We start from the raw sequence: 22,801 nt of genomic DNA on the forward strand, positions 1-22,801 counted from the left end.
CTTTCTTTCTTTCTTTCTTTCTTTCTAGATTTTATTTATCTGAGAGAAAGAGAGAATGAGCATGAGTGGGGTGAGGGGCAGAGGGAGAGAAGCGGGCTGTCCACGGGTAGGGAGCCCCATGTGGTGCTCAATCCCGGGACTCTGGAATCATGATCTGAGCCAAGGGCAGACGCTTAACAGACTGAGCCACCCAGGTGCCCCAAAGATGCCCCTAGAGATGTCTTAGGAGTCTTTCAGGAATGGAGATACAAAAGAGAGAACAAAGAACATGTGGTGGGCCTCCGAAGTCCCCACCTCCTGTTTGATTACGCATTTTATACATCTACAGCACCAAGTTTTTAATCACACTAAAGTATATATATAGGCATATTTATAGGTATAGAGATGCCTTAATGTGATCAAAAACATGGTTCCAGTGCTACAACCATTTGAAAGACTCAAGAGTGTGATGATCATTTAAGATTTTTCCCAGATCGAAATTCCAAAGCCCAGTCTCTCCTCAGTAGAAAACTTTGGTACAAGCACAAGGATGATGGAGTAGAAGTTACATATACTCAGTGACTGCTGTATGCTGGGTCCTGTGTTAGTCCCTTATGCCACGCAGGAGAGACAAAGTTGTTCTTTGATGGAGTTTACATTTTAATGGCGGGTAGGGAAGGACAGAACGTTGAACAAACAAAAGAATGAGATAAATTTAACTAGTGGTACAGTGCACAGAACTTTGTTCCTTCAAACGGCTGATTGGAGATTGATTTGGATTGATTAAACGGAAGCAAATTTGGGAAACACTTCAGGAAGTAGAAAGTGATAAGCATAAACAAACAGCTGCCCTCTGAATAGGAGATGGGATCCTTGGCCAGTGCCTGGGCCCCTCCCTGCGATGGTCTGCCCTGTCCAGGCCACGTGCTGCTTTGGCCAGTTTGTGCAAAATGCGGGTTCCGATGCCCCTTAGGGAGGAAGGTGGTCATGTCAGCATCATCTGTGCCTTGGAGCTGTTGTGTTCATTTCGTTAGCAGGCATTGAGATTTGAGAATTAAAGAGAAACTATGGAAAGGCAACCTTTGAGGAAAAGAAGAATATTGCCCCTTTTTAGCAATAGAAAACAATGAGGAAACTAGCATCAGGACCAAAAGGAGGTGGAGGCATAAGTAGGTTCTCAGTGGGCAGGCCAAAACAGTAACTGGTATTTGCAATCATAATAATACCCTTTTATATGTATGCAACCCATATTGCCTGCGTGGAAACCCTATGCTATAAATAAGGCAAGTGGACGGGGCGCCTGGGTGGTTCAGCTGGTTAAGCGTCCATTCTTGATTTCGGCTCAGGTCATGATTTCAGGGTCATGAGATCGATCCCCCTGCTGGGCTTAGTGCTGGGTAGGGAGCCTGCTTAGGGTTCTCTCTCTCTCCCTCTCCCTCTGCCCCTCCCCTCTATAAAAAAATAAATAAGGTAAGTATAGCTTTTAAAAATTTTATATATGGGAAACAGACTCGGAGAAGTTGAGAAATGCTAATAATATCTTACTTTTGAATAACAAATTTGCAGCTTACAAAGTATGGACACACACATCATCTCAGTTTGTTCTCTGGGGTATTATTATGCCCATTTTAGAGACTGGTAAGGGACTCACACTGGCCTATACTAACTCCACTAGTGAGCAGAGATGCACCCTCCTGACCCCTGGGCCTGGCTGTGCAGGGCGCACAGCTGGCAAAGTTGGGGAGCTGAGCCCCAAATACATCACTGAATTTGCATCTAAGATGAGGACATTGAATGTCTTGCGCTTCCGGAAGCATACCCACACATGATTTGAAGCAATGACTCTCCTAGAAAGAATGTCAATCATGAATGGAATGAGGATGTCAGGCAACCAGGGCATATCAAATCTAGAATAAGGGAGGCTGAAAAAAAGGGAGTCTTGTTTTTTTGTGTTTTTTTTTCTTTTTTAAAAATTTATTAATTTGTAAGAATGAATACAAGGCAAGGCAAGAAAGCTTTTTTAATTTATGAAAGGCCACACTTTGCTACCCATATTTCTTATGGATCTAGTGAGCCAACTCGTAGGTCTGGGGAGAGAGGGCTACAAGGTTGTTAAGAATAGAAACTTGATCTGGAATCAAAGAAGCAGATTTGTCTCTGTAAGCGAGATTGGTCTAAGTTTTTCTCAGTGCTCTTGCTTATTTTGGAATGAATATCTTAGATGGAACTTAAGGGAGAGACCTGCAGCTCTTTGCTGAAAAGTGATTTTTAAATCCATTCAGATCCAAGTTGAATCTGTTTTTCATGCCGATGGGTGTTTTCTCATTGCCAGAGAAAATGCAGCAGTTCATAATTGACAGGATTTTGCTTCGGAGTGGAATATACCTTATTTATCTTTGTATTTCTGGGGCCTGCAATAATGCCAGATATCTAGTAAGCAAGCATTTTGTAAATGTTTGTTGAAATTAAACTGTGGTGAGCATGAATTTTTAAAGGACCCCAGTCCTTTCTATTTCTGTGACTAAACATACCATACACCTGATGTGAGACACTGATCTTCAAGAGACCGTTTTGGTTCAGTGTTTTGTTTTGTTTTTAAATCACAGTCATTAAGTGTTTAACTTGTCGGGCACTCTTCTAAGTGTTTTTAGAATATGAACTCAGGTGTCCTCATAATCACATGATGAAGCCGGTACAATCTTATTTCCATTTGACAGATGAGGAAGGCACATGCCCAGGTCACTCAGCCACGAGTGGTAGAGTCAGGATTTGAACAAAGCAGGATGATGCCACTGCTCGTGTGTTTAGGATGGTTTCCTACTGTGTCGCTACACAGGTAATATCAGACTCCAGCTCGCTCCTGACTCAGGTCTGGGTTTGGAAGCCCAAGTGCAAGAAGACATTTGAAAGTCAGTAGTGATTACAGCTAACTCATTGTCTGAGGTGCAGATGAAATTCGGAATGAATGCGTAGGGGCTGCAGATGAGTCTTTGAGACTGTTTCCAGCCTCCTGGTTTTCAAGAGGTGGAACACACTTGAACGTGTAGGGTCTGTGAGTGACGAATAGGTTTTGACTTGTATGCTGGGGGACGTTGGTAGTAACCACCCAGAGGGCTGCGAGGAGGGTTCTAAGGTGATATCCAAGCTTGGTGGGAAGAGGGCCACGGTGGGTTCATTACTGATAACCTGCGGTGGGCAGACAGAAGGTAACATGGCTGACAAGCCCCTGGAATGGATTCTTCAGGACCAGGAATCCAAATCTGGGGGATCTCGAATAAAGATTCCTGGTGAAATGTTAACTCTTTCCTTGGAGGAATACATCAAGATCAGATGACACCACTTTATGAAGTTTTGTTTAAATAGGTTAAATAAATTGTAGCTTTAGGTTGTAAGTGCCTTGAAGACGGGTATGTTCGTTGAAGATGTTATAACCTCTGTTCTCTCTGAGAGCTCAGAGAAGGTGACTGAATTTTTTTTCAATATTTTATAAAGTGCAGTGCAAACTCAGCTTCATTCCCTCCCTGACTTGCAACCAGATTACCCCTAAGCCCCTCTTATGTGGAAATTCTGGAGAGACCATTGCTTAAGATCAGTCTTCTGAGGGAAGTCCATTTTTGGTAGAAGCAGAGACAGAAACAGTGTAGAAATAGGAAAATGATGCCCCAAACGTGAGATCCCCAGAATTTTGTTTTGGGAATCAAATTCTCTGATAGCTTTGAAAAAAAATTTAGCAAATATGTATTGAGGTATGATGTCCCAGTCTCATTTTAGGTGCCAGAATAGAGTAGCAAATAAGACAAGTTCTGTGCCCTCTTAGGAAATATTTTCTTATCAGTAGCTTCCCTAGAAGGTAAGTGATACAGCATCTTGAGTATGTCAGTTCTCTGAATTAAATGCAGATTTTTGTGTGATGGCCTATATGCATGTTCAGTGTGGGCCGGCTGTCAGGGTCTCCAAACACTCAAGGGCTAAAGAACCTGTCGGTGAGGCTTGTGGTGGCGGGAAGAAGAATCCACCGAAACTAGGCCTAGTGTAATTCTTCACTCCACACAGAGCAGCCAGTTGTAGGAGATCCAAGTATTTCTTCTCTTTGTGTATCCGTTCATTCTGCTTTCGGGAATCTGCACAGAAAGCACACGTAGCTTGCTTCGTGCCTAACATATGTCCTTCACCTTGGACTTCTGTTACCTATTTCGTTAGCTATCTAAGCGTTTTCCTCTTTTCTCAAAGGCAAGCCGTCCTCGAGCAGCAGCTGAACTCTTTTTGTTCTGTTTTGCATTTTAGTTTTGAGCCTAGTCCAGTGATTTGTTGCTTTGCTTTTCAGTGACCTCCCATCATTTTGAGGCTTCCTCCCCTCCCACCTTGACCTCGAACTCCAAATTTATGTCTCCGTGTCGTTGTGGGGAACGTCTTGGTGAAAAGGATAAAGCTGAATTGGAGCTTCGTCTCGGGGATTTTCATAGTAACACTGACTCTTTATTATTAGCTGTGCACTCCAGGCTGTTAGAGTTCATGTTTTGGCAGTGGACCATCAAACACCCTATTTTTAAGAGCCTTTAACTTAGTTGTAAACATGTGCTGGGACTGGGGCTCACTTTCTTTACTCATATTTACCAAGAGCAGTTTAACTGTTGAAAAGTTGTTATTAAAAAAAAAAAAAAAGCTCAGACTTCAGGATTATTTTTCCAGTCATCTAACTCAAAACTATGCATGATCTAAAAAAAGAAAATCTGGCATTTAGTTGCTTAATTTGATGGTCCAGTCATACTGGTAATTTGAGGGGGAGGAGAAATGGAACTGCTAGGTCCTTTTACTTTGACAGATGCCCATCACACACGCATGGAGGGAAGGATGGCTGCTACACATATTTACATGATTGAGCAGAACAGCTCAAAGAAAAGCAGTGCAGTATGCTGAGGAAATTGTTTATGCCCTGAAAGTCTTCTGTATTTAGAATAAAAGTATTCTGTAGACACATCTCCTGGGCGCTCGACATTCTGGAGACTTTACTAGTTCCATTAGGAAAACATAAATAATATCCCAAACTCTCACTGGCTTGTAAATACAGAGATGTATTCAGAAATTTGGTGAAGGGACGATTATCACAAATATATCTATTTCTTTTATCTCTGGGAGGAATCTAGGCAAGTTCCCCAAAATACATATTAACCTTCTGAGGAGACAGTGACTTACAGGAGCTTCAAGAATTTAAGTGTTCAAAAGGAGGGGTTGAACTTTGACATCTTCCTCTTGTGATTTAAGATTCTCAAGGTTCCACTGTTCAGTCAGCTGAACAGAGCGGCTTTGGGGCTGTGGTGATACTCTAAGTAGTACCTTTCATAATGACTCCCTTCTCTCAGCCTCCTGGTATTCCATCAGACCCTTGATTGTACCTCCTTGTTAGTTTTGAGGTGGGGCATTAATTGACAGGTGACATTTGCCAATCAGTATGAAAAGGAGTTAATTCCATCTTATTCCATTTTCCCTCTTGTTGAGCTGCAGGTATTCCACAGATACATCCTAACTTACAACCGCTATTTGCTGGAAAAGCATCCTGCCGTGAAATCATCTTGCCTAGTTTGCATGTCTCTTATCTCCCTGGGCCATCCCGGAAAGCTCCCTGTAGCTTCTGCAGGATGCGCTGGCAGTTCTTCCTGATGAATGTTACTTGCACAACTTTTTGAGTGAGGTGCCACTCTAGGCACTTCGCCGTATTCCGAAAAATCTCAACTGGTTCTGTCTCAGGACTGGCCTTCTATATAGGAGTTGTTATATGCTCATTGACTTTGTGGTGCTTATTCAATCCGAAACTAATTGTTTTGTTTTATGGGGTATATTTCCTCCACTATTGAACGTAAGTTGCTAAAAGTTTAAAATAGAATCAAAATTAATTTAATGTCAGCAGGAAGATTTTTTTCCTTAAAAAATTGCAAGAATATTTCTTCCCTCCCTTTGGGGAGGTGGATACTGTTCCCGACCCTGGGCCTTTTTCAGAATAAACACAACTATAATGCTGCATCTGTGCCCTCCTGGAGTTACATATGTGCATAACTGTTCCGTGAGTAGCAGAGAAAAGGGGCCATAGGGCATCAGAGGAAAGAACACATATTTATGTTTTCAGAACTTTCAGGAGGGAGAATAATCTGCAGACTTGAGCCCTTAGAATTTCCCGTAAAAATTCTTATTATGGTTTTTGTTCAAAAGTTAAATGCCATTTGCCATGTTAATAAGATGACAAGATTAGGTAATTGTATTCTCTGTTGATGCATAACAAATTACCCCGAAATGGAGCAGTGAAAACAGTATATGTTCCTTTTGTCGTTCTTTTTTTTTTTTTTTTAAGATTTTATTTATTTAGGGGCGCCTGGGTGGCACAGCGGTTAAAGCGTCTGCCTTCGGCTCAGGGCGTGATCCCGGCGTTCCGGGTTCGAGCCCCACGTCAGGCTCCTCCTCTATGAGCCTGCTTCTTCCTCTCCCACTCCCCCTGCTTGTGTTCCCTCTTTCGCTGGCTGTCTCTATCTCTGTCAAATAAATAAATAAATAATCTTAAAAAAAAAAAAGATTTTATTTATTTATTTGACAGGGAGAGAGAACAAGCAGGGGGGAGCAGTAGAAAGAGAGGGAGAAGCATGGAGCCCAATGCGGGGTCTGATCCCAGGACCCCGGGATCATGACCTGAGCTGAAGGCAGATGCTTAACCATCTGAGCCACCCAGGCGCTCCACAGTAAATGTTTCTTATCTCACACAGTTTTTAAGGGTCAGGAATTCAGAAGGGCTAGCTCAGAGTCTCTCATGAGATTGCACTCAAATCATTGGCTGGGGCTGCAGTCACTTCAAGACTTGAGTGGGGTTGGAGGCTCTGCTTCCGAGTTCATTGACATGGCTGTTGGGAGCACTCGGTTGGCTATTGGCCAGAGGCCTTAGTTGCTTGCCACCTTGGCCTGTCCTTAGGCTGCCTATGTATTCTCAAGTCACAGCAGCTGGATTCGTCCAGAGACAGTGTTCCAAGAGAGTGAGCCACAGTCTTTCACAACCCAATCTCAGAAACAACAAACCTTTGCTTCTGCCCATACGCTGTTGACCACATAGACCAACCCTGACACAGTGTGGGAGGCATATGAACAAGGATATGAACACCAGGGAGTAGGTCTCGTTGGGGGCCATCTTGGAGGCTACTGAATGTAGTAATGTATAAACATTGGCCAGTAGCCCAGGTTACCATGTCCCCTACTGTGATTTTGAGGAAGGTTATACCACTGACTATTCTAAAATTAGGCCATCCATTCATTTCACATGTATTTATTGAGTGTCAACCATATACCAGGCACTGTTCTAGGCACTTAGGATACATCGGGGAGTGAAACAAAGATCCTCACCCTCATGAGTCTTATATTCTGTTTTATATTTTGCTTTTCATGTAGCAAATGCCATGGGTCAGGGAGCCCACGTGATTAAGGTAAGTACATGGACCTCAAACCATTGTTTCATGTTGGCTTGCATTTGACCAACTTCAGCAGGAAACTGGGAGGGCTATTTTCCTTATCTGCAAGAATAAGGGGAGGCTTTTTGAAAGACCTAGTAACAATACAATCTCTCCAGTGATTACATTCTTCTGTTAACTGTCTTAAATGATTACTTCTCTGTCTTTGATAGCTATGTGAGGAAGTCAAGTCCATTACTTAAGAATTAAGGGAAGTAAAGTCCATTACTTAAGAATTAAGGTTTGGGAGTCAGACCCTCGGATTTGAGTCAGAACTCTCCTGCTTTCTTACGGTGTTACCTGGGGCATGTTGAGTGACTCCCCTGAGGCTCAGTTTTGTCCTCTGAACAATGGTGATAACAGTAGCACCTGTCTTGAAGTCGTAAGCAATAAATGATGGAAAGCGCTTATCATAGGATTTGCTACATAGATACCGCTCAGTTTTACCTGCCTTTTCTTCATTCTGACTGCATCTGACTGGCCCTTCCCAGAGGTGCTACCAGAAATGACTCCCTAGTTCAACGCAAACTGAACCATCCAAGACAGCAGGGGGTGTAGTCATGTCACTCCAGAGCATCTTTCCCAGCCCCCTCCCTTGCCAGAGCTATGGCAGCCAGTAGTGTGTAAGTCGGAAGAATAGCTCCGTTGGGGGTTCATGACTTGTTTGGAAGCCTTTGATTTATCATCATGAGTTTACCATTTAGATATGTAAAGGTGCTTTCAATATCCACCTGATGGTTTCCTACTGATGCCATTTCTCTTGCAATATTTTGCGAAGTCATCTGTCAGCACAGTGGCCTGGAAAGGAAAGACTCATGCGCTCTTGGGTTCCTGTCTTAGTCGGTCAATCCCAGGCACCTGAGCCAGAAAGGCCCCTGATTTTCCTCAGCACGGCACTGAGCAGGCAGCTGCTTCCTGCCAAGGAGGTGCCTGCCTTCCTGAGGCTGGGAAGCTCGTGGGCCCACTCTCAGCAACTCTCTCATCTGCCTTCCTGGAGTGGTACCATTAGAGAAATTGGCAGTGACGGGGTAGAGACCCTTGTACCGCCAGCCCCAGAAAGAATATACAAAGTGAGCCAGGGGTATGTTTTGATGGGGGGTGGTGCAGTATATTTTTAGAGATACCTGGTAGCTTGGAGCTCTGTGCATTTTATTTATATATATATAAGTAGATTGTGTGTGTGTGTGTGTGTGTGTGTGTGTGTATCCTCCTAATTTCCCCTTGCCTCCATTGGGCAGGAAGTGTGTGCATGGATGACATATAATCCTTTGAATCATTGGAAGACGTGAACAAATGTGACCAATTTCCAGGCAGTCATGGGCTCTGGATCTGTTAAGAGGAAAAGCCATCTAAAGACACAAGGGTGGAGAGGGCTGGGGAGGAAGGAACAGATGCTTTGAAGACAGGCAATCCTGGGTTTGAATTCTGACTGTAACATTGTTGGCTCTGTGACCTCAACAGATGATATTTTTTTAAACCTATCTAGGCCTGTTCATAGAGAGGATGGAATAATATACCAGTCCGTGAGAAGCACATAGCACTTGGAACAATTTTTTTAAAAAAAAGCAAAAAAAACAAGGTCCTAGGAAACATTTCTTTTCCTCTCTGAACTCTTAACAATTTTCTACATTAATCAAGTTAACACATCATTTTGTTTTTATTAAGAGTAGATATTTGCAGCTTCTGGGGCTCTGGTTCTCAAACATTACTGTATATAGTCACTGGGGAGTGTGCTAAAGGCTGGACTCCCCCAGCAGAAATTCAGGAGCTCTGGAGTTTGGGGATTTCTGTAGAAGATTCTCAGGCCACATTTGGAGACACAGACTTGGGGGTAACTCCAGGTCTTGGAAAGTTTTGAAGTCATCTCGGCTTAAACATTTTAGATGTTTGTGGAGGTCAGATACGAAGCACAACCTTTGAGCTTTGAAGATACTGAGCCGTACATGTTTTAGAACTATCGATGTACTCCCACGTGCCCTCTGGGCACTTTAGAAGGCACAAAAGCAGAGATTTGCAAGGGTGCACCTTCCATTCTGTGGTAAAACTGCCGACTTCATGTGTGACCTGGATGGAACAACTTGGTCCTTTCCACAGGCACCATATGATAACACAAGCAGGAACAGGACATCAAAGAATATGTATGGAATGCAGGCCTGAAGCTGAAGGACAAGTAAAACCGGAGGGCTTGGGGAGATAGCGAATGCCGAGGTGCTGAGGGCTTACCTCAGAAGTGATTGTGACCGCCCACTGGGGTGCAGAGCCTTGGAGCCCCAGTGGTAGAGGAGTTGTCCATAACTCTCTGACCTTCTGTGGATGTTGGATTCATTTTTAATTCCTTCTCAAGATATAGCTTGAATCCCCTATCTGGTCACTACCTTGGCCCAGGTTGGTAACCCCCTCTCCCCTCAACTGATGCAATAGCCGCGTAACCCAGCTCCCGTTTAGAACGTACCGAGTAGAGCAGCAAAGGTTGCCTTCTTACTACATAAAATTGTTCACATCTTATCCCTGCTAAAAACTGAAGTGGCCTCCCGTTGCATTTAGAATCCGAACTCATTCATGTCTGTAAGTTGGGCATAGGCTGTGTCCTGCTCTGCTTTTCAAGTGGAGCCCTTGCCTCTCTCCTCCAGCCCTGTGTGGAGCACCCGACTCCTGGAAGATGCAGGGTCTTTCCTTCCACAGAGCTCTTTATCGTGTTACTGCTCTAATTCGTCACGTGGCTGGCTCCTGCTTAATTTTTACATCTCAACTTAAATGACAGCCTGACTACCTACCTCTTCTGAAGAGGTTTCTCTGTTATTGTTTTCTTTACGCTTATTACAATTTGCAGTGCCTCTCTTTATTTACCTTTTTTTGCCCGTTTTGGTCCATCATCCTCTTTAGAGCAGAAATCCATTTTGCTCTCGACTTCACCAGAGTACCCGCAGTACCACCCAAGCGATTGGGCATACCAGTTGCTCGTTGGGTGAGCAAACAAGTACTATGACTTCCTGTGTTCCACAGGATAGGGTATGAAGAAGAGGTGGCAGGAATAGCTGCTTGTTTCCCAAACAAATTCATCCTTCTAGAATATTACATGGAAGGAAATTGCAGGAGTGTGCAACCAGTGACTCACTCACCCAAACTGAAATTCAAGGAACCAGAGATCCTTTCGTTGTGTTTTCCAGGCCTGCTCTTGTCAGGTGAGAGCCAGGCTGGGTCGCTGTGCTAGAACACCGGTACCGCACAGTTTATTGGTGCTTTCGGCTGCCTTCATGCTAACGTATATAACTGCTGATCTGACTTTTGGGAGGAAAGGAGTTCTGGAGTTGGGTCATTTGAAACTAGAGTTTGCATCAACAGGACCATAGATTTTCTCACAGCCGGCCCCGTAGTACATGCTGACACTTAGGACAAGATGCACAGCCCAGCTCAGGATGACAGGGAGGTTTCGTGCCAGATGCCCTTCGGGACTTGCCAGATTGCTCTCTTCTCTCTTGGGCCTCCTGCGTACCCGGAAGGAAGAGAGTGAGTCATTCTGACCTGTCAGAGTAGCTGAGTGAATGCTACATGAAGATAAACCATGAACATTAAAACTTTTTTATTTATTTTTTTTAAGATTTTATATGTTTGTGTGAGAGAGAGCATGAGCAGGGGGGAGAGGGGGAGGGAGAAGCAGACTCCCCACTGAGCAGGGAGCCTGACTTGGGCTCCATCCCATGAACCTGGGATCATGACCTGAGCCGAAAGCAGACTCTTAACCTAAAACTCTTTGATTTCAAAGAGATAAAATCTTAAAAGGGTCTGTGAAAGGACTAGAAGCATGAAAGCCATTCACAAGATCCTAGGTACAAAACCTATTTTAAATTTAAAGTTTGAACGAGATAGCATTCAAATGAATAAAAGGTAATTCTACTTCATACAATAAATAGTATGCTTATGGGAAATCTAATTCCAGGAGGTAGTAGGCTGAATGAAAATATAAATGTGAATTAAATTAGATGAAAAATGAATATATTCATATAAACATATATATAAACACATATATATAAACATATATATATAAGATGAAACACAAATATATAAATACATAAATAATTATAATGGGTTACTTAGGGAGTGTTTGGGGATGTCATTTCCAATCTTTGCAGTTTATAACAAGGACAACCACGTTTTTCCACAGAACATCCCTTGGTACCATTTCGCCACTTATCTTTTCAGTAAAGGTTTATTCAGCACCTTCTGCACATATGGTACCAGGCCATGACCAGGGTCAGGTGTGGCCAGTTTTCCCTGGGGGGGCAAAACCTGTCTGGATGAGAATGTCTTTTATAATTTATGCCTGATAGGATTGAGGAAGGTGGCCCAGGTTGCTGAAAATAGGTTAGGGATGCCATACCATATATTTTGGAAGCTTCCCAGTGCCTCCCGTGTACTCTGATAGAACTTCTAGAATTGACACCTGTTGTTTTAAGTAGGACACATGTTTGGTCCTTTCAATTATGAATAAGAACCCAGTTTCTCACTGGTTGCTGGGACATCTGCTTCCAGCTCAGATCGCTGACTTCGTTTGTCCTCTGGGCTTTTAGTCTGGATGTCGGGGGCTGAGATGGAGCCATGCCTGCCCCTGCCACTCCTCTGGCAACTTCCCCTTGTGGACCATATTGTGCCAAATATTTATTCTGGGTACAAAATGAGTCTCCGTTATCTTCTAGACAGAATAATGAAACGGTAGTTGACACGGGGCAAGAATTTGGGAGGCATCTTGGAAAAGGGAGAAGAAGGTTGAAGTCATCTGCCCACTGCCCTGTTTCCCTGTGTTTGAGGTTATCTGAGCAGGAGTTGAAACAAAGAGAAGGCGGTGACAGTGCCGCTGTGTGGAATGCTCATTATGCCTCTTCGATACGGCGCTGGTCACCAACCCACGGGAAGGATGCTGTCATTGTCTGGGAGTGGGTGAGGCCTCAGGAAAAAATCTGTGGTATGAGGAAATGTTAAACAAACTGGTCTTGTTTTTATTAGGAAAGAGGGGGATAGCAAGATGACATGAGGGGGGATAGCAAGATGACATAAAAATGATTCCAAACTACCACTCAGAGTTAAAGGTGCTGTCTTTGAAATGATCCAGAAAGACTCTGTGTTGGGGCCTGGCAGGCCACACACTCTAGCCATCAGCCCTGTGGCCTGGCCCAGGGTGGGGGGAGGGCGAGTGGTACAGGGTCACTTTGACTCTGTGCCCTTCTGTGGCATCATTTTCATCTTTAAAGCTCGTCAGCCAGGGCAAAGCTGAGTAGGTTCTGCTCTGCAGTACTGGTCCCAGAAGGCCTTAGAAAGCGTCCTTTCTTCATCAAGTTCTGTTTCAGTTTGCCTCAAGTTTTTTCCTTTGCTTTTTGTATCCCACACCTGCCCCCAGAGACCCCACTGTGGGAGGAAAACAAGCAAATTAAAAAAAACAAAAACAAAAACAAAAAAACTGGGTGAATTGCTGTGTGCTCCGAATCAGAGGACTTCAGAGCATGTTTTCAGGATATACAGATCGCCTGATTTCAGGCAGAAGAATCACCTGGAGTGTTTCATAAAATGCAGGTCCTAGGGTCCTATCTCAGACCTTGAAAACTGACATTTCTGGCATAGGGCCCAAATACCTGCCTGTTCTGTAACTCATAAAAGCCTGCATGAGACAGGTATTTTAGTGTCTTTTATTCATGAATGTGTCCCAAACATCTAGATCACTTCCTAAAAGCACCTAAGATAGGATGGAGCTCTGTAAATATTTATTGAATGAATGAATGCACCAAAGCCTTGTAGGATTTGTTAGGATTGCTTTCTAGTTAAACAGTAGCAGAAACCAGTGGCAGGAGAGACAAGTCTTTATTGGGAGGAAGACAGACTTGAAAAGAGGAAGGAGAGAAGTCAGTTTGAAGAATGGGGCAATTTCTGAGAGGCTAGGCCTAGGTGGGGCAATGAAACCCAGACTTCGTGCCACAGAGTTTGGGTGGCCCTTGACAGATGAGGAAAGAAGCTTGAAAAAAAAAAAAAGGGAAATGCAATGAGACAGTGGTTAGAGCGATGGTTCTTAAACTTTATGAGCCCCCAAATCCCCTGGGAGGCTTGCTAGCCCACTGAGCGCTGTCCCCCGCCACCCTGAGTCTGTGATTCGGCAGGTCTGGGATGGGAGGGTTTGCATTTGTGACAGCTTCCCAGGTGACCCTGATGCTGCAGGAAACCTGTCTTGTGAACCTTAGAGTTAGATTGTTGCTTTCAGGAGTCTGATGGGCTGAGGTGTGAATCCTGACTCTGCGCCTTGCGACCTGTGGGGCCATGACGGTTTATCTAGCCTCTGGATCTCCGTTTCCCTGACATGTGAAATAGGGATAATAACGATGATTAAGTGTTGCAACGCCTACTGAGTTGATTCATGTGAAATATTCAGCAAAGTACTAACACATCCAAGCACTTAGTATCTAAAAAATTATTACTTTGGGTGGGGGGGCGCCTGGGTGGCGTAGTTGGTTAAGCTTCTGACTCTTGATTTCGGCTCAGGTCGTGATCTCAGGATGGTGAGTTCAAGCCCTGCGTCGGACTCCACACTCAGCATGGAATCTGCATGAGATTCTCTCTCCTTCTCCCTCTGCCCCTCCTGCTCATGCTCGCTCTCTCTCTAAAACAAATAAATAAATCTTTTAAAAAAATTATTACTTTGTCCAATGCGACCCCTGTTAACTTTTAGGGGGAAATGAAGAGTGTAGCTGCTTTTCTGATGAAAGAAGAGATAGGACTTTGTAGAACCAGCATAATATTTAATAAGAGGATGGGCTAGTTCACATTCCAGTACGACAAAGCTATTTATTTCTGTGCCACATTATAGTAGCCAACTAGGTAAAATTAACTCCTGTTAGGGGAGTGCCCAAAGGCTAACTTTTGGAATAGGTGAAAGGAGATGTCCTGACTGGAGACGGATGGTGGTAATAGTTACACAAAAGTGTGACCATACTTAATGACACAGAGCTGAACACTTAAAAATGGTTAAAATGGTAAATTTATGTTATATGTATTTTACTACAATAAAAACAAATGTGGATGGCCCAAGTATCACTTCCAGCTCTCTCCCTGATGATCTCCTATAGGGAAATTCATTTTAGCGTGTAATTTAGCAACTATTGTTCAAATCAGCCTACTTAGCTTGAAGGGTGACTACATTTTGAAACACATATTGTTTATCTTCTGGGGCGAGCTCTCAGGGCCTGCCATTGTCAGTGCATTCTCTAATAAATCAGTTCTGAAGATGAATCCAGTGATGTTTTAAGGTCCTAATGTTGAATTGCAATCACTTCTCATGCACAAAAACCCACATTTCTGGATTCTCATTGGGTAATTGAAAAAGAACATACCCTGGAGGACTTGGCCTTAAACAGCCTATCTTTTGCTTTGAACTTTTCATTTGTGAGATGATGAACTTGGTTGAAAATATAGGCCATTCCCTCATTCTAGTTACACAGGCCTTTATCTGGTGTCTGAGCCTTCTTTTGATGGCTACAATACTACACTGGCAAGGAAGGATACCTTTGTTCTTAAAATCAAATACTATACCAATGGGGGAAAAAAGGCCTCCTAATAAAAAGCACAAGAAGGATCTGGGAAAAATCATTTAGAAAAGCAAATGTAGACAACTTTCAATTGCCCAGCTCAAGTGAAACTGAACATCATAGAGGTGGTCCCCCTGTTATAAGCAAGTTGGATTCCAAAAGCTAGTCAGTGTGCTGTTTATAAGGTGGCATGCATTTTCCTATAGCACCATCTCTACATGTAAGACTGTATTTTGAGTTCCAGCATGGTACCTGGAAAATCAAGAAGAGATGTCCTCGCTGGCCTCGGCCATGAGCGTACTGTCCAAGTTACCCAGTCTCTAGCTATCTACTACTGCTGCCATCCCCATGGGAGGAATGTTGCAAGTTCTGCGTTCCTACCTCAGGGATGACTAACATTCAAGGTTGGAAATATTCTAGAATTCACAATTTGATTTTATAAGACACTTTGCAGAACTATGTTAGATAATAAGGATTTCCGATGGCTTCCTAAAGAAGAATTAAAGTGTGTTGTGAATGTCTAGCTGCTTCTATTTCTTCTCACTTTTCAACTTCTTCTTTTGTTTTGTTTATCATTCTCCTGCATGCCAGAAGTAGGCTTATATGATTTCTTAAAAACTCCTAGCCAACAGAAATAAATATAGTGAAACATAGTAGAGTAGTGAACTATTCAGACCTGGATGTGAGTTTCTAACCTTCCTTTTGCTGTGAACTCTTGAACAAATTACCTGACCTCTCTGAGCTACAGTGTCCTCATATATAAAATGGAATAATAACTCATAAAGGGTTATCGCGATAATTAAATGAGATAATACATATGAAGTGCCTAGACATAGTTGGAATTCCATAAATGTTAGTCAATATTGTTACATGCTTCTTAGGCTCTTATTGATATTTTTCTGGCTGTAGTTAATGCACTCATCTGCATTTGCATAAATGATACTGAAAAAGGTGTGTCATAAGCATTCCATGCATTTGCATAGCAAGTTATAGTTTATAAAGCAATTTCTTGTTTGATCCTTACAACAACCCTATGGAATCCGAAGAGCTGAAGATATTTCTTCTTTTCACACATATGGGAAAGGGGTAGTGACTAGGTTTGGATTGGCTTTGGCAGACCAAAGAGTCAAACCAGAGTCAAGACTCTTAGGTCAGTGCTTTCTGTTATGTATGAGAAAGGGTCTCAGAATTATTGATTCCATAGTATTGCCAACCTAAGGACTAGGGAGAAAAGACTTAATGTGTCCCTTGCTTAAATCATTTGCTTTTTAGAAAACATATCCAAGAAGCCATGCTTTATGAACAGAGTTGGAATGTTTATTTTTCTTCCGTGTACTAAAATTTTTCAACTCACGTGCAGCAATGTGGTAACTCGAAAGCTCTTTCCAGGGATTTCGTGCTTTTGGCAGTTTCAGGTTAGGTTCACATGGGGGTGGAATTTGACATACTCTAGTCATCCCCAAGGGAATAATGGGGTTGACGAGATGGTGGACATCTTGATGAATGCTTAAGCAAAATGAACCTAAAATGTTGTTTCAATATTTTTATCACTTCTAAGTGACTTTGACTTTCCACATCCCGATTTCTAGATTAGTTTTAAAAGAAACACAAAAAACCTTCAAACTTCTGGCACAACAACAGTACTTTTGGTGATTTTCTCTGGATTTGCACATCTCCATTGCATTATTGGTTCTCTATATATCTATAGTAGAATTTCCTTTTTGACATAATCACAGCATAAACCGAACCCTTGTTATGACTTACGGGCTCCGCATGTGACAATAGTTTTTGAAAGAGTGAGAAGCAAGTGTTCTCCTTATTCGTCATCACAGAAATTTTGGGGACTTAAGAGTCTTGCAAATCATCCATTTGGGAGGTAAAATATCATAATACTTAAGGCCTTGGGCACTGGAATCCAAGCTCTCCCATTTATTAACTGAACAAATTGAGGGAAATGATTTCCTTCTAAGGCTTTAATTCCCCCCTTGCTGAGATGGTGACGTGATAGAACCTGCCTAACAGGGCTTGTGCGAACACGGATTAAGTGCGAAGGTGTAGAGATGGTGCTCAGTGGTGGTTAGACACCGTCATCCAGACACTCATCCTCCAGATCATCTCAGTAATCTAGATACTGGGTCAGATGCAGCTCTTTGTACAGATTCCATGGTTGTAGGTGAGAACAAATCACTCATAATTATGAGCAGAATAACGTCCGATAAACTTGAATCAGGCAGTTATGGAGTCTTTCTACAAAAACACATCTATAGGGTTAAACCAAAGGGCAGTTTGAAACTTTGGCCTCTGAGTGTGAATGCATTGTCAAGGATCTCACAGTAAAATACAATAGCATTCCAGATCTCAGTATGATGTCAGACACAATGGATTACTCATTTCAGTGGGAGTTCATTCTCTCTGAAAACCCAAAAACATTCATCCAGAAATTTCAAGACATACTGATGAAGACATTGCCAGCTAACTCCACCGGGGACACTTGGTTCTATTTCTTTCTCTCTCCCTTAGCTCTATATTTTATTGAACTTAACCAACGAATTATTTTTGTTCTATTTTATCTCTTTATGTTGCAGCATTTTTACATTTGGACAGGAGTATCCAGGATGGAAAACAGCACATGTGTTGTTCACTGTTTATACATGAAAGATTCATTCATTCAACAAATATTTGCTCAATAGTTATTGTGTCCAAGACACCAGGTTCAGTACATGATCCCTGACTTCAAGGACTTTAGATTCTAAAAGGGAGTCGGAGTAAAAACAAGCAAACATATCAAAAGGTACTATAGTAGCAAGTAATTTTTGACCGCAGAGCCCAGTTTTCTTTAGATTTAAGCTAAGACATCAAGATGTAGGAATTAGCCATGGAATTAATTCTGGAAGGTACATTCAGGAGTAATAGAGCAACTCCAGTCCCTGCCTCAATACTTTATGATAGGTTTCTTGCTGATAAAAATTACAACATAATAGATTGTGGAGTTTGGAAATGGTTGGATAATAGGGAATAAAACATAATTGAGTATGTACCAAGTGAAAAGTTGATACCGGAATTTATAGCAATACCATAATTATTTAAATTGTCACTAGAATAGATTTTGTGGGCTAGCATTTAAATGCACAGAGTCTTGAATGACACAGCAGTCGCCCATATGTATGTAAAAAAGTCTTCAGTTACATTTCAGAATTCTGCTGCTGTTTAGCAAATCACTTCATTTTGTTTCCCTCCTGGTTTAGGATATCATTGAAATATCTTGGTATAATTACTTCCATACTTTGTCATTAGTATTTTGTATTCTTTTATTTCATGAACTAACTCTCCAAATTGTAGCTGTGCTGAAATGAAGCTCCCTCTGAAATTTGGTTCTTATTCTGAGGTACGGGGTGGGAGGGTCCTCAATGTAATGTATAGCACTGTATAAGGTTTGAGTCTGGAATTATAAACTCTTCCGTGAGCATGTGCAGGCTTCACCATAATTCAGAGCGGAACAATCAGCATTCAGAACCACACGAAGCTACGACTGTCTTCCTTGCTCCCTTCACCCCCCAGTAAAGTGATCCCTACCCATGAGTCATAGACCATTCATCCCTTGGGCTTGGTATTCGTTCTGCTCCTGAACTCTCATGGGCCATCCGTGGACTGAAAATCAAATTAATACACAAGGAGAGATTATCATTGCATGGGATTTGTGGGAGCCCAGACACTTTTTATGAGAAGAGACTGTCACCCCCAAGGATGTTATTTGAATCTGAAAAGAGGTGGTTATAAAGGAAGTGGCGCTGCTTTAATGTGCTGTAGGGAGCAGCTCTACTGCTAGGCGGCCTTCCCAGAGGAGCAGAATGAGCATTTGCTGGAGAAAGCAGCTGAGGTTGGAAAACAGTTCCAATTTTGCAGTTTCAGGAATGTGTCGGAGCTGCAGCTTTAAGATGGCATTTCCCCCCCCAGCTGCTGTGGGGAAAGCCCGGGCTAACGTGAATGGGGGTTTTGTATGAAGGTTGCGGGTGAGCCAGAGCCACTTGGTAATCAGGGCAACAAGGCACATTAATCCTTAAGGAATATACTTTACATACAGCCTCTCTCTTTTCTCTTAAAGGGAAAGAGTAAGTAAAACTTCCCGGTGCTCCCGTAGTTATCCTGCCTTTGATCTCATTTTAAGTTCAGCACTAAAGGCAACTTGATCTCCGACGCTATCTCCTTTCATGGATGATAATTAGCCCAGTTCTAGGAGGCTGGTGGCAATGATATCCTTTGCTGTTAGAAAGGGGAACGGGAGTAGGGATTGGAGCAATTGTTTGCTGTGTTGATGACTGTGATGTTGCCATGGGAAAGCTCAAGACTTCAGGAGAGTTTGTGTTTTGTTGGGCGAGGTGCCAAGCTGTTGTGACTTATTACGGGCCGTGCGAGTGAGCCATACAGAACAGTATCCTGTGTAGCAATTCAAAGGGCAGGAGCGCTTTAATCAGGGAAAGATAGAGCACTGAGTATTCACATTATGCTTTATTTCAACTGGAACTGATAAACAAACCCAACATTTGGGTAGTCTCTGGGTTTGGTCTTTTCACTTTGGGGGAAAAACAAGTCAATTCTTCCTGCTCACCCCAGCTGAAAGGCAAAACAAAAATGCTTCTGCTTTACATATAAAGACCCCTTGTAAAGAATGGAGTGTTCTCAAATAACAGCTCTGCCCACAAATGCTAGTTCATCTTGACTCAGCCTCAAGAAAGGCAAAACTGTACAGGCTAAGTTGATTTGGTGTGAAAACACACACACACACACACACACACACACACACACACACACAAAACCAGGGGAGGAGATTGGGAAGGTTGCTTCTAAATGCAGACTCCAGACACCGCTTTGCCTCACTTCTCCTAGAGACTCAGCCGTTTGTGCCCCCGATCCCATGCCTAGCACAGCACTTGGCCCAGCCTCGATGTTTAGTCATTGTCTAGCCATACTGAAGACAAGGAGTTTTCGTTGGGGTTGGATGAAAAGTTGCTATATAGACCCATAGAAAGGAAAACTCTGGAGCTTTGTGAATGATTTTGGCCTTTCGGGTCACAAAAGACTGGCCATAGCCCCACTTTTTGCCAGTAGTCAACATAGCCCTGATTCTTTAGGAAGATGCCAAGTCTCCATTTCTTTTTGTGCTGTGTAGACATTGCCTAGAAGTTCCCTTGATGCCAAGTCTTTTGAAGCCTCTTGATCCATTCCAGAGAACTCTTGGAAGAAGAGAGAACAACTTCACAATTTCCATTTTTAGCCTAAAACAGATGTCAACATGTTAACTCTTCTTCATTCGGTATTGTGGGCCTGGGCCTGTGTAGTTATCACAGAGGCACAACAAAGTGCCCCATGTTTTCTGGATAGATTTTCAGTGAGAGACTTGTGAGAAATACACGTGTTGCAGATCAATGAAGCAGCTATGTCTTATGGCGTAACGGGAAGAAAGGTATTTTTTCATATTTAAAAATATTGGAGTGAAAGTGGCGTGTGATACATTTTAGATCCTCATTTTCTGTTTTCTTAAGATTAAAGGCTTTATTGGGTAGATGAATAAAGGATGCGTAAGATTTTGGTAGAAGATGATTTGTCTTCTCAGCATACTTTTTTTTTTTTAATGTCCATTTTCCAGGATTGTTTTCTCTTAGCTTTTGGAAACACTTTTCAGAGTGCTTATACTTCTGTTTGTTGCTTTGTAGTTTTATTTGGTTGCCAAATTGGCTATTTATTTTCACCCAGTTTGACCTTAAAGAGACATACTTTACATAGAGGCAGATTAATTTTCAGTTACTGTATTTCCAAGTTCTGGTAACATTCGGAATAGTTTATCATATAAGCTGTGGACATTTTTTCTAATACAGAAACAAATTTTCTTTGTGTACCAGATGACTCAAATAGTAACTTACAGATATCTAGGCCTTTGGGAATTAGGGAATTGATGAGACATTACGCCCAGAGGTTTTCCATATAGTACAGTTTCACATGTATGTTAATAAGAATACATCCTGTTTCATCGTCATCATCATCATGGACTTTTAAATAGACTATTTTTTAGAGCACTTTTAGGTTCACTGCAAAATTGAGGGGAAGGTAGAGGGATTTCCCATATGCTACCTGACCCCACACATGTGTGGCCTTCCCTACCATCAACTTCCCCACCAGAATGGTAAGTTTGTTACAATTAATGAACCCGCATTGACACCTCATTATCACCCAAGGTCCATAGTTTACATTATTTGGGTTCACTCTTGGTGTTGTACATTTTATGGCTTTTGACAAACATATAATGACATATGTCCTCTTTATAGCGTCCTACAGAATGGTTTCACTGTCCTAAAAATCCCCTGTGCTCTGCCTGTTTATCCTTCTCTCCTTCCTAACTCTTGGCAAGTACAGATTTTTTGTAGTCTTCATAGTTTGGCCTTTCCCTTTTTATTTTAGAACACAATTTCTTTAATTTTAAAATATTTCACTAAAATTTGAAAGTTGCTTAAAAATGGATGAGCGGTTTAAAAAAAAAAACAAAACCTCGGAACCTGTTTTTGCCTTAAGGATTTGTTACAAATAGACTAATTCCTTCACCAAAAGTGAGAATTCCTTGACTTAATAATATATCAGAATGCTATTCTCAGTCAAAGGAATTGTAGCTTTCTGAGACTTCAGAATTTTCAAAAAGTGATTGAGTCAGTAGCTCCTTGACTAGAAGCATAAAGAGCGTAACACATAAGAGCATAACATGGCACAGATGCATTTAGCCTTTTCTTTTTGAATAAGTCCTCTGTCGGGGATGACTGTGGTGCAGTTTCATTGTGATCGGGGCTATATTTTTGGAGAACTATAGCAGTTAGCTATTCAGGTTTCCATAGCTCTTCTGTCGTTTCCAAGAAGAGTTTTCATGAATACATTAATTACTCACAGATCTATAAAAGGTTATTAAGGAAATTAGGGCCAATAGGAAGCATTAAAAACGTCTGAAGTGGATACCATAAAATGTAAAAGGATGATCTGGATTTAAACCAAGTCTTGGTGCCACATTTCAGTCCTGGATGGAAGGGGGAGGAGACATTTCTCTCTTTTCTGAATTCACCTCAGCCCATATCCCACTCCGTGTTCAGATGACTGCAGTACTTCCAGACTGGCCTCTTACCCCTTCACAGATCCTCTACCCTTTCACCAAATATCTAAAATGAACTCCTTTTGTATTAAGTTCCTACTTAAATGGCACCTTCTGCCTAGAAAATATTTTAAACTTCCTAACTGACCCTGAATTTTATGGATCCCAGACTCAGGAGGATTCTAAGCTTGTTACTGGAACTGTATCTGTGATAGAAGCCAGCCAGACTTTTCATTCTGAGGGGTGAGAGAGTGAACCCTTTATCCATGGCCCAATAGAGCCAGAATCCCCTCCTCAGAATTAGGACTTTGTGATCAAGAAAGGCTCGGAACTGACTTGCAAGAACTGGGGTGGAAGAAACTTCCACAGATTCAAAGGACTGGAATGGGTGGGTCGGACGAGGATCAAAGGCCCTGGACCAGAGAGAGAGGTGCGTACGTTGATGGGGACCGAGGACCATTCTGGTCCCTGGCACCCACTTCCTTGCACATAGTCATTGCACAGGAAGAATTTGCCATGGGATTGGCTGAACACAGAGGTAGTTCTTACGATTTTTTTTTTTTTATTTACTTTCTCAGATACCTAGGTCAGAGTTTAAGTGGGATAGGGAAGGTGTCAGCTCTAGAGTAGAGCCTAGGGCAAACCCAGGA

The 22,801-nt window shown here is 42.3% G+C and overlaps 1 protein-coding gene and 1 long non-coding RNA gene across 3 annotated transcripts in view; both read left to right on the forward strand.

The window, feature by feature from the left end:
- MAML2 (mastermind like transcriptional coactivator 2) overlaps nt 1–22,801 on the forward strand; it is a 331,700-nt gene that overhangs the window by 15,780 nt on the left and 293,119 nt on the right. The window lies entirely within an intron of this gene.
- LOC148108788 (uncharacterized) overlaps nt 1–22,801 on the forward strand; it is a 72,324-nt gene continuing 49,523 nt past the window's right edge. The window contains exon 1 of the long non-coding RNA XR_015726960.1: nt 1–22,801. This exon is cut by the window's right edge and continues 15,138 nt beyond it. This is a non-coding gene — a long non-coding RNA (uncharacterized LOC148108788).

The sequence above is a fragment of the Ursus americanus genome, chromosome 16, assembly GCF_024610735.1.
Source record: "Ursus americanus isolate L20-20 chromosome 16, mUrsAme1.1.p, whole genome shotgun sequence".
NCBI classification, from domain to species: domain Eukaryota; kingdom Metazoa; phylum Chordata; class Mammalia; order Carnivora; family Ursidae; genus Ursus; species Ursus americanus.